Genomic DNA, 14,643 nt, shown 5'->3' with positions numbered 1-14,643 from the left:
TGTTCATGTGTGTTTTTACTGTGTATGTGTAAATGCACATGCGCATGTGGTCAAAATGCTTAAAATCTATTCTCTTAGCAAATTTCCAGTATATAATATAATATTTTCTCCCTATTTCCCCTACCTACCAGCCTCTGGTAACCACCATTCTACTCTGTATGAGCTTGGTCTTTTTTTTCAAACAACTTAGATTACTCCCATATCTTGGCTATTGTGAACAATGCGGCAATGAAAATGGGAATGCAGATATCCCTTCAAGATAGTGATTTCAGGGGCACCTGGGTGGCTCAGTGGGTTAAGTCTCTGCCTGCGACTCAGGTCATGATCTCAGGGTCCTAGGATCAAGTTCCACATCAAGCTCTCTGCTTAGCGGAGACCCTGCTTCCCCCCGCTCCCCACCTGCCTCTCTGCCTACTTGTCTCTGTCTGTCAAATAAATAAATAAAAAGTCTTTAAAAAAAGATAGTGACTTTATTTCCTTTGGAGAAATACTCAGAAGCAGAATTACTGAATCATATGGCAGTGTTATTATTTTTTAAGGAACTCTGTATTGTTTCCCGTAGTGGCTATACCAATGGACACTCCCACCAACAGTGAACAAGGGCTCTGCTTTCTACATGTCCTTACCAACATTTGTTATCTCACAGGTATGAGGTGATTTCTCATTGTGGTTTTATTTATATTTCCCTGATGATTAGTGATGTTAAGCATCTTTTCATATGACTGTTAGTTATTTGTGTATCTTCTTTGGAAAAATGTCAATTCAGGTCCTTGATAATTTTAAAATGACTTCTTTTTTTTTTTTTTTTTTGCTTCCTATGTGCTTTTAAAGCCTTACACAGAACATTAAGTGACTTCTCAGTTACCAGATTTATAAATAAGAACTAGACATTTTGGGGGCACCCGGGTGGCTCAGTTGGTTAAGCATCTGCCTTCGGCTTAGGTCATGATCCCAGGGTCCTGGGATCGAGTCCCGTATCGGGCTCCCTGCCCAGTGGGGGGTCTGCTTCTCTGCCTTTCTGGCCCTCTCCCCTCTTGTATTCTCTCTCTCTCAAATAAATAAATAAAATCTTTAAAAAAAAAAAACAAAAAAGAAGAACTAAGCATTTTTACTTTCTCAGTCCTCAGTCCACTGTATTGCAGTTGAAGAATAATTTACTTTCCTTTACTTCCAGACATACACACATTTTTGTATTTTTGTATTTTGTATTTTTGTCCTTTTGATGACCCAAGAAGATAGAGTATATTTCGCCTACATGCCACTGAGGTGATAGCAGCAAGAGGAAGAACGGCGGAACGATTAAGAAGGCGGGCTCTGGAGTCCGACGTCAGGTTTGAATCCTGGTTCTACCATCTTAGTTTTCTCACCTGTAAAATGAGGATATGTTTAGTAATTAGCCAATGAGGCTGTTACGAAGATTCGGTTAGATAATCCGCATAAAGCACTCAGCATGATTCCTGGCAAATATAATATGTGCTTACTAAGTGCTAACTGTGCTGATGAAGAGGATGACGGTAATTGGTGATTAGCTGGGAGACAGAGAGGAAAATTTGAGAATTTAAATACAACTCCGAAAACAAGTTACAAAGACATGCTTTAAAAAATGAATCCTGGGGCCCCTGGGTGACTCAGTCAGTTAAGTGTCCAATTCTTGATTTCTCTTCAGGTCATGATCTTGTCATTGGATCAAGTTTGCATCCGGCTCCAAACCGGGCACAGAGCCCGCTTGAGATTCTCTCTCTCTCCCTCAGCCTCCCTTCTCAAACAAAAAATGAATCCAAATCGAGGCTTCACTCTTGCTGCTCTAAGACAACATTCAGCCTCGTCAGTCGTTTATCCATCATTCCCTCAGTTGGTTAGGCCTCTGCCTTCGGCTTAGGTCACAAAATTCATTCGGTTTTCTAATAAAATATGAATTCCTCAACCTATATTGACACATATTTGTACGTTGACACCAGAGTAATTTGAAATATGGAAGGTAACCAGTAAATATTTATTTCTTTAAAGATTTTATTAATTTACTTAAGAGAGAGAGTGAGTGGGAGAGAGCACAAGCGGAGAGAGGGGCTGAGGGAGAAGGGGGGAGATGCAGACTGCCTGCTGAGCAGGGAGCCCGATGCAGGGCTCCATCCCGGGACCCTGAGCCAAAGATGGACGCTTAGCTGACTGAGCCACTGCAACAGTTACTGACTGAGCATTTGTTATGTGACTGGCACAGACCGCGCTCGGCACCAAGGACACACACCGTCCTCGCTGTTGAGGTTTAGTAGGATCTGATCACACAAAGCCAGAGTATTCTCGTTTATGAGAAGGAAGAGAAGAAATTGGCTTTTTGCCAATAAATTCAGTACTGACCTCCACAATGTCCACTTTTTATAGTCCCCCCTTATAGAAGACTTACGGAACCCCGGAGCCTCAGCTAGTGCCGGCCTCACTGAGATGCAAAAGCAGCAGCATGGCTGTAGGGGTGTCCCCAGTCTGCAGGGAACTGGTTTCAAGGCTGTGCGCCCCAGGTCAGAGAGGAGAGACTACAAACACAGTCTCAGCGAGGGTGTGCAGGAGCCTCCCTTGCTTAGAAGCCCCATCCCTCGAGAACCATCTCCACTGGAACAGCCCCAGAACCACAGCTTCCAGGAGTCAGTGAAGGGAGAACCCAGCTAGTGCCCATGGAGCTCAGGAAGCCCAGAGCTGTGCCTTCTCTCCAGGCAGGTACATTCATTCATGGCCCTCCCAGCCCAGACTCAGCTTAGCAACCACAGCGCATGCTTACCACGAGCAGCGTGGCCTAAAAACAGAGCTAGCATTCACCTCTGCTGGGTTTCCAGGCAAACAGAGCAAAAAAGTTAGCTCCAGGTCATTTTATTTTTCATGAAGAAGGGGGAAATTTTTATTAATCTTTCACTCAGAAATCCCTATTCTCGACTCCTCTGAGCTCCCAAAATCTTACCAGGAATCACCGGTGAGTGAGAGGTCTCTGATGCACCCTAAACTCAGTATGTACAAGACCAACATAATCTTCTCCCCCTGCCTGGACATCGTATGATCCCTGTTGTAACTCACGCAATCGTCATCCATCCAATCATCCCCTACATAGAATTCTTCCACGGCTGTCCATTCCAAGAGCAGGACAATTCAGGCTCTTCAGAACTTACACATGGTCTACCTCTAGCCTCCTCCATAGCACCCTACCCTTAGACAAAGACTCTCCCTCATTCTCCCATTTCTCAACATTAGAAAATATCTACAGCCTTTGTTCAGACCTGGAACAGCCTTCGATTAACAAACAACTGGTCAACCAAGGGCTTCAAACTCTTGAAAAACCAACTTGAACATCACCTCTAAGAAGACACATGTTCATCCCCAGTACAAATTAGTCATTCCCTCTGTGTTCTCCCACAGCACAGGGGAGGCCTCCCTTGCAGCACTGCCCATGTGGTTGTGGTCCCCATCACCCAAAAGCTACTGCAAGGAAGAAACCAAGCCTTATCCATGTTGTCTCCCCAGAGCCACGAATCCATCTCTGCACATGGAGTGCCTCAGAGTCTACTGGCTTGAATGCAAATAGTAGCATTGAAGCTGTGCCTTAAGAAACCGGTAGAACTTCTGAGGAGAAACAAAGAGGATAAGGCCCAGCAGCAAGAAAGTGGGAGCACAACAGTCCGGTTGGCTGACACCTGAATCCTTGGAAGGAAAGCGACATTTCAGATTCACTGTGATCCTACCCCAACCAAACAGACTGAGGCTTCATTCAGTATGAAATGGTTGTAGCTCACTGTTAAAACTATGCAAAGATTTGAAAAAAAAAAAATTAAGAGGTTATTTCACAATCAAGTCTTTAGGTATGATTTTTTTCTAAATGATAAAATACATAGATCTTTTGGGAACAAAAAAAAAAGGGTTCCTCAAATCAAGGCTCTAAACACTAAACAAAAGATATATCGTAAAAAGTACTAAGATTTTTGTTTGTGATTTCATCTATCCTAATACACAATCTTTAAAATGAGGGATGAGGGGCCCAGGGCCTTCTGATAGAGGCTCAAGGGGGTAAAAATTGAGGACCATCATCAGTGCTACATAGCGCGGAACCACTAGACTTACATGAATGCTGCCCCTTCATACCCTGTCATCACGCAGTCATAGTAATGAGATTATGAACACCTGCCAAACTGACGAATAAAAGAAGTGAAAGGAGCTGAGACAACCCACAGACCAAAATAATGCAAGATTTTTGCAGTCAATTTCAAGCATCAGGGGCTAAGAAAAATACCAGTATAACTGATTACCCGATGTACCGTCCCTAGTTCTTGGGGGAAGGAGTTTGGTTTTTTAACTTATTTTTGGAAATGAACAAAACAAATTCCTCAGTGTGACTCGAACTCTTCCATCTTTCTTGTCCTACCTCATCAGGGGCAGACTGGCATTTCACCCAATCAATCCCAGAGTGGTTATTAAACACTTCCTATGTTGATAGTACTCTCTGACACTAAGAGAAAAAAAGGGAGGGGGGGTATGTAGTTCCTGCCACTGAGAAATAAAATTGAAAAAGGTAAACAATAAGATAAGGAGATTTCTAACATGCATTGTTGAATTTTAAAAAGTGAGATACAGACTACCAGTGATATAATATGCTCCTATTTGTATAAAAATGTGTACAGTGTATACATATGCTTATATAGGCATGTTTTTGCATTGGAATGTTCTAAATACTACACAGAAAGTCATGGCTGGAGGTTACCTCCGGAGAGGTATGCCATGGGGGTCTGAAAGATGTTTCAATCATGTATCCTCTTATACTGTTTGTTTGCCATGTGCATGCATTTCTTTAATTTTTTTAATTATAAGTACAACACACAAATTTAAGCAACATCACAAGTCAGGAGACGATTACAGGGAAAAGAGAAACCAACATTTATTGACTAAACTCTCTGCACCAGGCATATCTCCCCGGCCACCTCCTGATCATTACTGCACAACAGGTGTGGCAGGGATGTTTCTAGCCCCTGGAAAATAGCCTGAAACCTCTCCTCGTGCTGTTCTGCCACCTCAGTCAAACAGGCAGCTGGCTCTGACTCTAAGCTTTTCCTAGCAATATGGAATGCAGCCAAATTTGGATGGTTTCCCAGGGAGGGTAAATAGTGTGTTGTAGATTGGGTTAAAACAACCAAACTCCTTTTTAGCAAGCCGATGGGATCAATCCAGGGCTTGTAAAGTACTACCTAAATTGTTTTTAGTTCCTTTGATTGCTTTTTCCATCTTGAAAACTGTAAAACACACACACCCTCTCCAACTTAGGATCTGCTGCTTTAACAACTATTTACCCCATGTAGCAACCAAGCATGTATGGTTTCTTTTGTGCCGATGGAAGCAAGATAGTAGTTTCTATTATTATCATTGTTAATAAAACAAATTAAACTTCTGTGATATTTGTAAATTACTGTTAACGCGGATTCCTATTAAACCTTTATCGAATGCTGCCCTCTAGTGGACTCTTCGGTAAAAACCTGCTAAAAATAGATTTTAATTAAGTTTTAACCGGTTACAAAGGAGAACGGTAATGATAGATGCACATCTTTTGAAATTAAATATTCACCATCCAACAATAATTTCAATTAACTCTGCCCTTCATAAAATGTTGACCTTGTCATCGTTTTCTTAAATATTCTAAATATTTATCTTGCTGGGAAACGTTTATCTTAACACACGCAAATGTGGTCTGTTTTCCAAGGCAGACCTGAATTGACGTCACAAGCACCCCAACAAAATGTTTCAATGCCTACTATTTCATAAAAGTGACCACTGTAACTGTCTAGATATTCACAATAGTTTTTAAATCATGTATCAGCGATCCTGTTCTGTCAATATTGTTAAAGCAGAGCTTCAACGAGGAGCAACCTTTACTCTGTAAGGCTGTTTTAGCAAGAAAGCAGGAGGACACCAGAGTTTGATGCCCTTGCTTTGGATATACTGGCAGCCACTTGGAAACTTCTGTCTTGCCTTTCTGCCTCATTGCCTGCAAGTCATTCATCACTTAGTTTAATATAACTCGGGACCAAACACACGCAGGCTGCCAAGTTCTCTGAGCTTTAAAAATAATTTTTTTTCCCCCAGCTAGATCATGCTTTGTATTTACAGCATCCTCTCCCCGCCCCCACCCCAAGAAGCTCAGAGGGCTTTGCCTAGACTTGCAGCAGCGGGCGGTCCTGATTACCTGCAGGCACCAGAGCCCTGAGCATCCTTTCAGCCCCTGGGGCGGAATCCCTGCCTGGTTCCGACCCCGGTTCCCGGGCCTCATTCTTAAGGCTTCGGCAGCTCCCGGTAGAAGGAGAAATACGTCGGAAATCTCAGAGGCTGCGTCTTTCCCGCGCGGCCCCGCGGCACCGACCCTGCGCGACGGCAGGGCGGCGTCCCTGCAGCCGAAGGCCGGGAGCCCCGAGCCCGAGCCCGAGTCCCCGCCGCCTCGCCCGCCCCGCCCCACCCCCGCGAGCTGCGCTGGGCTCCACCGCCCCGGCAGGAGGTGCGGCCCGGGGAGGACTCGGCGGAGCCCGGCCGCTTCTCGAAGGTCCCCTCCAGCCCCGGAACGGCCGCTCGAACACCGGCTCGAAGGCGTCACCCTCGGAACTCGGCGGCGTTGGCCCCGGGGCCGCCTTGCCTCCCGGCACTCCCCGCCGCTGGTCGGGGGCGCGGCCGAAGCGCGCGGAAAACCCGCAGGGAAACCCCCCTTTCGTTTGAAACTCTTGATGTCAACATTCAAGAAGGAAAGAAGAGTCACCTGGAGAGAATATAAATTGCCACAGGAGAAATCTGTCCGGGGACCCTCCTCGGGGCACCACCCACCCTCCCCGGTTTTAACTCTCCCTCGGTTCCGCCGAAGTGTCTGTCACTACCCCCTCGATTTGAAAACTCTCGTATCTTACAATGATCTCCCTTTTCATCTTCCCTGGGGTTTTTCCCTTTGATGTCCAGTTCCGTGTGGCTTCTTCTCTTCGGGGGATTCCTTAGCTGGCATTTCTGCCACTTTCTTAAACTTTCCTGCATACTTTATCGGTTCCCTCTGCTCCCTTTTCCTTGTGGGGAGAAACGCATCCCGGGTGGAAACGCTGCGTCTGAGCCAAGCTGGGGTTTGTGTGCACTAACACGTGTGCCAAGGCAGCGTGGCCTTTAGAAAACGAACGTGTAAAGAAACACCTCGAGTGGGGTTTGCTGAACCAGAAAGAGGAGACAGAAGAGGGGGGCGGGGAGGAGAAGGAAGAAGAGAGAGGGCGGAGAGAAGGAGGGGGAAGACGGGACTGGGGAGAAGAGGACAGTGGGAGGGCGACAGGGGAGGAAAGGGGGGGAGGGGGTAGACAGGGATGGAGACTGGGGGAGGAAAAAACAGAAAGGGGGGTAAGGGGCAGAAAAGGAGGGAGGAGATGCAGAAAGAGGGAGCAGGACAGAAGAAGGGAGAAGAGGAGAGAGGATCTTGGAGAGGGAAGGGGGGAAGGGATAAGGGAGTGAGGAAGGAGTGAGAGAGAGCCTGTCTTCATCTCTTCATCAGGCCTCCTAGAAATAAAAACAGAAACCCCAGCTCGCTTCCTACACAACTTGCAAACTGGCTAGTGACCTGCAGGACCTGGTACAAAAGGAAACCGAGGAGCCCTTTCCTCGGAAGTGATGAAGCCTTCCGAGCGCGGACGGCACCAGTCCTCCAGGTGAGCACCACACCCAACACGGGGCTGGGCGGGCCTCGCCACGCCGGGTTTCTCCTCCCACTGACCAAAACAGCCCTCACTCCTGCTGCGCTCATTGTTGTTTGGGTCTCTCCTCCCCCTGCACCAGGGGCAGCCCCTGCTTGGGCGATCAGTTTGTCTTGGTTTGCCCTAGACTACCAGAGGCTTAGCACTGAAAATCCCACATCCCTGGCACCTCCTTATTCCCAAGCACGTGGGGACAGCTGGTCACCACCCTGTCCTCTGGGGAGCTGTTCTAGGGATAGAGCTGTCCTCTGCTTTTCTACTGGTTTTAATTTCTTCCTCTCAGAACCAACAGTGATCTTAGGCCAATCCCTACCTCTCTGGTGGGGGTGGGAAGCCATTCCAAATGCCTCCAGATTTATTCCCCTATTTTTCACATGCCCAAAGAGAAGCCTGCGAAACCATGATTCTGGCTGTTCGAATGTGTCAGAAGTATGCCTAAATGCGCATATATGTGGCAACACCCGTTGGAATTTCTTGCAACTACTCTGGAAAGAATGAAGTTTCCACACTGCTTTTCAAGGTTGGGTGCTTATACACTTGTAGTCTTTTTCTGTTTTAAGGTGTGATACTCCAACCATGTATAAAGCATTATCTCTCCTAAGACAGTCACACATTAACAAAAAACATGCCCATGTAAAAGCTAACAAACTCATTTCATTCCAGGGCGGACCATCTAAACTACAAACTGAACTTCACATGCCCCTCTACTGTGAACTGAGCATTCACCAAGTACTTTTCTGGACCTGGAGACTTTTTTTTTTTTTTTTTTTAATCATCAGAGAGACAGAGACAGAGACAGAGACAGAGAGCGTGCACAAGCAGGGGGAGCAGCAGGCAGAGGGAGAAGCAGGCTCCCACTGAGCAAGGATCCTGATGTAGGACTTGATCCCAGGATCCTGGGATCATGACCTGAGCCAAAGGCAGACACTTAACCCACTGAGTCACCCAGGCATCCCTGGGCCTGGAGACATCTTGATGGATATCGTGCCATATCTTCCCCAGAAGTGCTGAAAGATTAATATCTAGATGTTCTTAGTAGTGTACAAATATGAACATTAGTCAGTTAACTCCTTAAAGGGGTACTCAACCTGCTGGAGTCTTCCTATCTTTCCCTAGAGTGTATCACAGCAACTATGTATTACACATAGTGTCTTACACTCCCCCGGAACACTGGAACACTGCATGGGCAAAAACTCCTTCATAATTTCTCCTCACATAGCTACTGTCCCTCACATCCGTTAATGCTCTTGCATATCTTCCCTGAGAAGAGAGAAAAGCCACTGGACAAGAGCTCCCACAGCCTCCTCAAAGCAAATGGTCCAGTCTGCTTTCATCGGTGCCCAGCCTTACTGGTCTCTTTCCTACAAGCCACAATGCAGGGCCCCAGTCCTATCAGAATCCAACCTTCCCTGATACTGTGCTAGCTATCCCCTCTTATTCTCTTCCATGGTCAAGCCACTTTTAAATATTCTCTCTCTTTTGTAGTTCACCTTCCAAATAAAACTCATAGAGTAATAGTTCTCAAAGTGTGGTCACTGAACCACCAGTATCAGCATCACCTGGGATTTATTAGAAAACCAATTACTTACTTCTAATTACTAATTAATTAGAAAACCAATTACTTGGGCCTCAACCTAGGCATATAAAGTCAGATACTCCAGGGCTGAGGGCTAGAAGTCTGTTTTTTTTGTTTGCTTGTTTGTTTTTTAAAGATTTTATTTATTTACCTGACAGAGATCACAAGTAGGCAGAGAGAGGAGGAAGCAGGCTCCCCGCTGAGCAGAGAGCCTGATGCAGGACTTCATCCCAAGACCCTGAGATCATGACCTGAGCCGAAGGCAGAGGCTTAACCCTCTGAGCCACCCAGGCACCCCATAGAAGTCTGTGTTTTAACAAGCCTTCTGGGTGGTTCTGATATGCACCAAAGCTTGAGATGCATGGATCTATGGCAGACACTCCTCAGTTTCCTTCTGTACCACCCACCACCTGTGTCCACCTGCGGATGCATAGATCACCCAAAGAGAGGGCTCTCTGTAGTAGGCTGGAGATTGCTGTTCTTAGCCCTCTCCAGATCCTATTTTTATTAATGACTCAGATGGAGGCACAGATGGCACACTGATCTTATTAACAGATGACAGAGAGCTGGATGGGGTAGAGATGTTGAATGATGACATCAGTACCCAAAGACACAAAGTAATGGCCCAAGTCTATCAAGATGAAACTTAATAGGGCTTATTAGCTGGGATTAGATTCAGCTTTGAGTGACAGAAAACCCCAAATAGTATAGGCTTAATAAGATAGAAAGTATTTCTCTTTCACATAAATGAACTCTGGAAGCGTCAGGCCAGAGTCAATGTGGTGGCTCTGCTTCCTGGAATTCCCAGGATTTGCACTTTCCATTTGTCCCATTCCTAAAGTATGGCCTTATCCTTGAGTCAAAAATGGCGACATCCATGTTTGAGATAACAAAATGGTGGAAGAATGTCTTGCCATCTTTAAGAATTCTGGATGCTATCACATTATCTTTCTGCTTGCATCCTGTTGGCCAAAACTCAGTCTTCTGGCCATAGTTGCAATGGAGACTCAAAATTGTCTTTATTTTTCTAGCCAGCCGAGCTTTCTACATGAAAGAAAGGGAGAACAAATATTGGGACACAGGGAGTAGACCCTGCCAAACAAAGCAAAAACAAAGTCCTTAATATAAGGCATAAAAGGTAAATGCCTCTTGAAGTCTCTGAAGAGGAAGGGAGAAATAGGGAGTAAAAACCATGAAAGCAGCCCTCAGCTGTCTCCCTTTACAAAGGCAGTAAACCCAAGCCATACTTGCTTAAGTAAGAGAGAAAGTATGGGATACAAAACTGAAGTTTTTAGACACATTGCTAGCTTCGGGAATGTCTCAAGTGATGTCATCAAGAAACGCTCTTTTCCATATCTTAATTCCACAGTCCTTCATGTTGGGTTTATGGCAAGATGTCTGCCTGCAGATCCAGAACCTAGTCCCTGAATGCGCTGGTAGACCAGAAGAGGTTCAAATTCAGTGTTCCCCACCCTCATCTCTACTGGTTTCTCAGGTCAGCTTCCTTTAGCAAAGCAGCTCTCAACTCTGACTAATCACTGGAATCCCCCAGGAGCTTTTTAAAATGATACTCAAACCTCTCTTCCTAAATCTGATTTTATTGGTCAGTGTGGGACTTTGGCATTTAAAAAAAAAAAAAAAATCTCCCTGGTGATTCTCCTGTGAGTCTAGAGTGAAGAACCCCCTGGTCCAGCATACTGCAAAAAGTGGAAGCTTTGCCTCTCAAGTTTCTCTGAGGTTGTCTCCTCAGACATCATGTGTGGGTACCATGTGTCTCCTCCTTTGGGTCCTGCCTTATGAGAGCCCCCCTCGCTATACTGCTGGTCACCACCCAGACTTATAATGCTTCCACTCCCTTCATAGGATCTAGCTTCCCTCAATGGGACTTGAGGGAAGGAACATTGAGGAAATACCTCCTGACTACCCCAGCCTTCTGTCCTCCCAAGATCTCTACACATGGCTGGCAATGTTGACTTTCTTTTATTAAAGGACTCAAGTGATTTTAAAAGGGAAACACAGTATGAAGAAAAAAAAATTAAAGGTTTGGGAAGCCATCTGCTTATAAACTATAATTGAAACCTAAGATCAGGACTTGAAGAATGTCAACTGTTAAGAGCTCCAGTGCAAGGATTAGCTGATCAAAGAAGCTGTGAAGGATTACCCAGAGAGGTCACAGGAAATGCCCAAGAGCATGGACTCCTGGAAGCCAAGAGAACAGAGGTTGGAAGCACCAAGACTAGCTTACCCACTTCACTCTTTTGTCTAGGGACTGGCCTGTTGTCATCTACTCTGATGACTTTCTTCCGTGAAATGTGAAATATACAGAACAATGCCCACAATTTCAACAAACTCAACAAATGCTCCAAATTTCACTGGAAGCTCAAGTTACTACCTTTCGGTATGTTGTCAGTAGATACTCAGATTTCTCTACAACAATACAGAAGCTCCCAAAAGGCCAGGAGTTTTTCAAAAGATAGGGCTCCTCAAATCCTCACAAATATGAAATCAAAGAAATATAGAGCTCTCAAACTTTGCATGCTGAGGTGCCCTAAGTCACTGCAGTGAATCAGACGGGCCCAGCAGGAAGTTTTAAATTTTTGAGGGAAATGTGACAACATCTGTCAGGCACAAATTACTACTGGTAATTTATTCGGACCTGAGTACATAATAATCTGAAATGTTTTTATATATTTTTTGGCCTGGGGCCCATGAATAAGCTACTTGGTTGACTCTAAAGAGGAGCTGAGAAAGTTTGGAAACTTCTGCGTAGGGAAATGATTGACTCCTGCAAGCCAATAGCACTCTCTAACTCATGCTTGCCATCTTTGCAGCTGTCAGCTTGAATATATGACACCCCAAGAGTACAAGAATTTGTTTCTTACTATAGCTCTGAAGGAATTGCTCCTGTTCAAAATTATAAACAACCTATGGGTTAGGTGAAATTAGAATTTACAATAGAAACAATCTAGATAGTATAATAAACTAAAATATTTTATTTCAAACCCCTGACACATCTAAAGAAATCTCATTTATATTCAGAACATTTTCAGGCTCTATCCTTTCCTTTCAGCAGTATGGGTGTCATAAAAGCAAATAAAACCACGAGTTCAAAATCATGGGCTACATCCTAGTTTATGTGGATTAGATTTGTTGAAGTCCATGGCCAAAGAACACATTTCTAATTTTATATTATATCTGCATTGTATCTGGTTTTATATACGTACTAGTCAGGATAGTCTTGGTTATGTTGCTGTAAGCCCTAAAAAGACAAACTCTAAAATATCAGTGGATTAACCCCCCAAAAAACTTTGTTTCTCTCACTTACCTACAATCTGATGTGGCATGGGTGTCTTTCTTCCACCCTAAGCTATGTCAGCTGAAACACCTGGCCCTTAAGGTCCCAAGCCAGAGAAAGAAAGAGAGGCAAGAAGTATGCTGGTTCATAACTGCCTCATCCCCAGAGTAACACAGGTTATTTCCTTTCATAATCCATTGGCCAGAACTTGTCACATGGCTGCAGTCTCTCTCTCTCTCTCTCTCTCTGTGTGTCTCTGTCTCTCTCTCTCTCTCTACATGGGATGCTGAGAAATGTGGGAAGAACATGGACATTTGTTAACAATGTTTCTGACACAATCGACTTTGTTATAGTCATACCAAGTGAGGATACAATTTACTTATTCATTCATTCATCAAAAACTACTGGGGTGCCTGGATGGCTCAGTGGGTTAAGCCTCTGCCTTCGGCTCAAGTCATGGTCTCAGGGTCCTGAGATCAAGCCCCACATCGGACTCTCTGCTCATCAGGGAGCCTGTTCCCCAAACTCCCGCCTGCCTCTCTGCCTACTTGTGATGTCTCTCTCTCTCTCTCTGTCAAATAATAAGTAAAACCTTAAAAAAAAAAAACTATCTATTGAGGACCTACTGTGTCAGGAATTAGGCTTACATCCTAGTGGAGAAGGCTAGACAATAAAGAAGATACCAAATAAGTGAACAAAAACATCATTGTAGATCATCGTGTGAATTCTTTCTTTCTTTCTTTCTTTTAAAGATTTTATTTAATTTGACAGACAGAGATCACAAGTAGGCAGAGATGCAGGCAGAGAGAGAGGGGGAAGCAGGCTCCCTGCTGAGCAGAGAGCCTGATGTGGGGCTCGATCCCAGGACCCTGGGATCACGACCTGAGCAGAAGGCAGAGGCTTTAACCCACTGAGCCACCCAGGCACCCCTGATGTGAATTCTTTCTTTATAAATTCAATAAATTTTGTTTGAGTGCTGGTTTTGTACCCAATATAGTTCTACTGCCAGGTATATAACAAATGAAATAGAATCTCAGCTCTCACAAAGCTTATATTCTGGTGGGGAGGGTGGACAACCCACCGACCGCACATAAAAGTCATTAAGAGGAGATGAGCTAAGAAGAACAACAAGGTAAGGGAGCTAAAAGAGATACAATGGCCTCTCTGCTAGAGTGACATGTTTTCAAGCTCCGTGTGGACGCTGATGAATCCGCAGTAGGACTATTAGCCATTATGCCTATCTCTCCTCCCTTCCAGATTGAACCTCAATGTTGGGACCACATCAGATTGTATTTATTAACAGGCAAAGATTTTCAAAATATGTTAAATTAAAATTTTAAAATTCAGGTTCAAAATGGCATGTACATGATAATCCCGTCCCGAGAACTGGACTATATGAGAAAACATGGAAGTCACCACATTTACATGCTAACAGAACAAATCCTAGATGTCAAAAGTATACATAATTTTACTTCCTTTTTTAATTTATGGAAATTGGCATCTATTTTCTAACTTGTTTGCAATACACATTTGTTATTAAGATAATAAAACAAAATGTATGAAGACTCTGTAGGGATTGAAGGCTAAATAATTCATAGGTTATATAAATTTTCCTTGGAAAAGAAAGGTATAATTTTTCAAATTTGCTTTTAGGAGAGTCAAGAAGGCAGCCAAATTTGGAACATATGGAGGTGTTCTCAGAGTTAAGATTTATTTTTCTTTTGTGGGATGGGAAAGGTGGGCTTTCTTGGAAGAAAGGAAAAAGAGGAATTAACAATGCTAATCTATGAGGAAGGAACATGACCCCTTTCTGGGATAAGTCTGAAGGGCTTTTCTGCCCCCCAAGTGCGTGCTATACAAAATTGTTTGTCCTAGGGAGGCTGTGTGTCGTTACCCAGATGAATATTGCATGTATGGTAAGACCTAGACATGTTGGAAATCAGCCTGCTTCGTGAGGTTCCAAGAGAATGAGGGAGCCATCCCTGCCTTTGCTTTGGCCCCTGCAAAAAGTATCAGAAAGCATGAGAAGAACCCAGGGA

The sequence above is a fragment of the Mustela erminea genome, chromosome 16 (genome assembly GCF_009829155.1).
Source record: "Mustela erminea isolate mMusErm1 chromosome 16, mMusErm1.Pri, whole genome shotgun sequence".
NCBI classification, from domain to species: domain Eukaryota; kingdom Metazoa; phylum Chordata; class Mammalia; order Carnivora; family Mustelidae; genus Mustela; species Mustela erminea.
Note: the sequence above shows the minus strand (reverse complement) of the source record.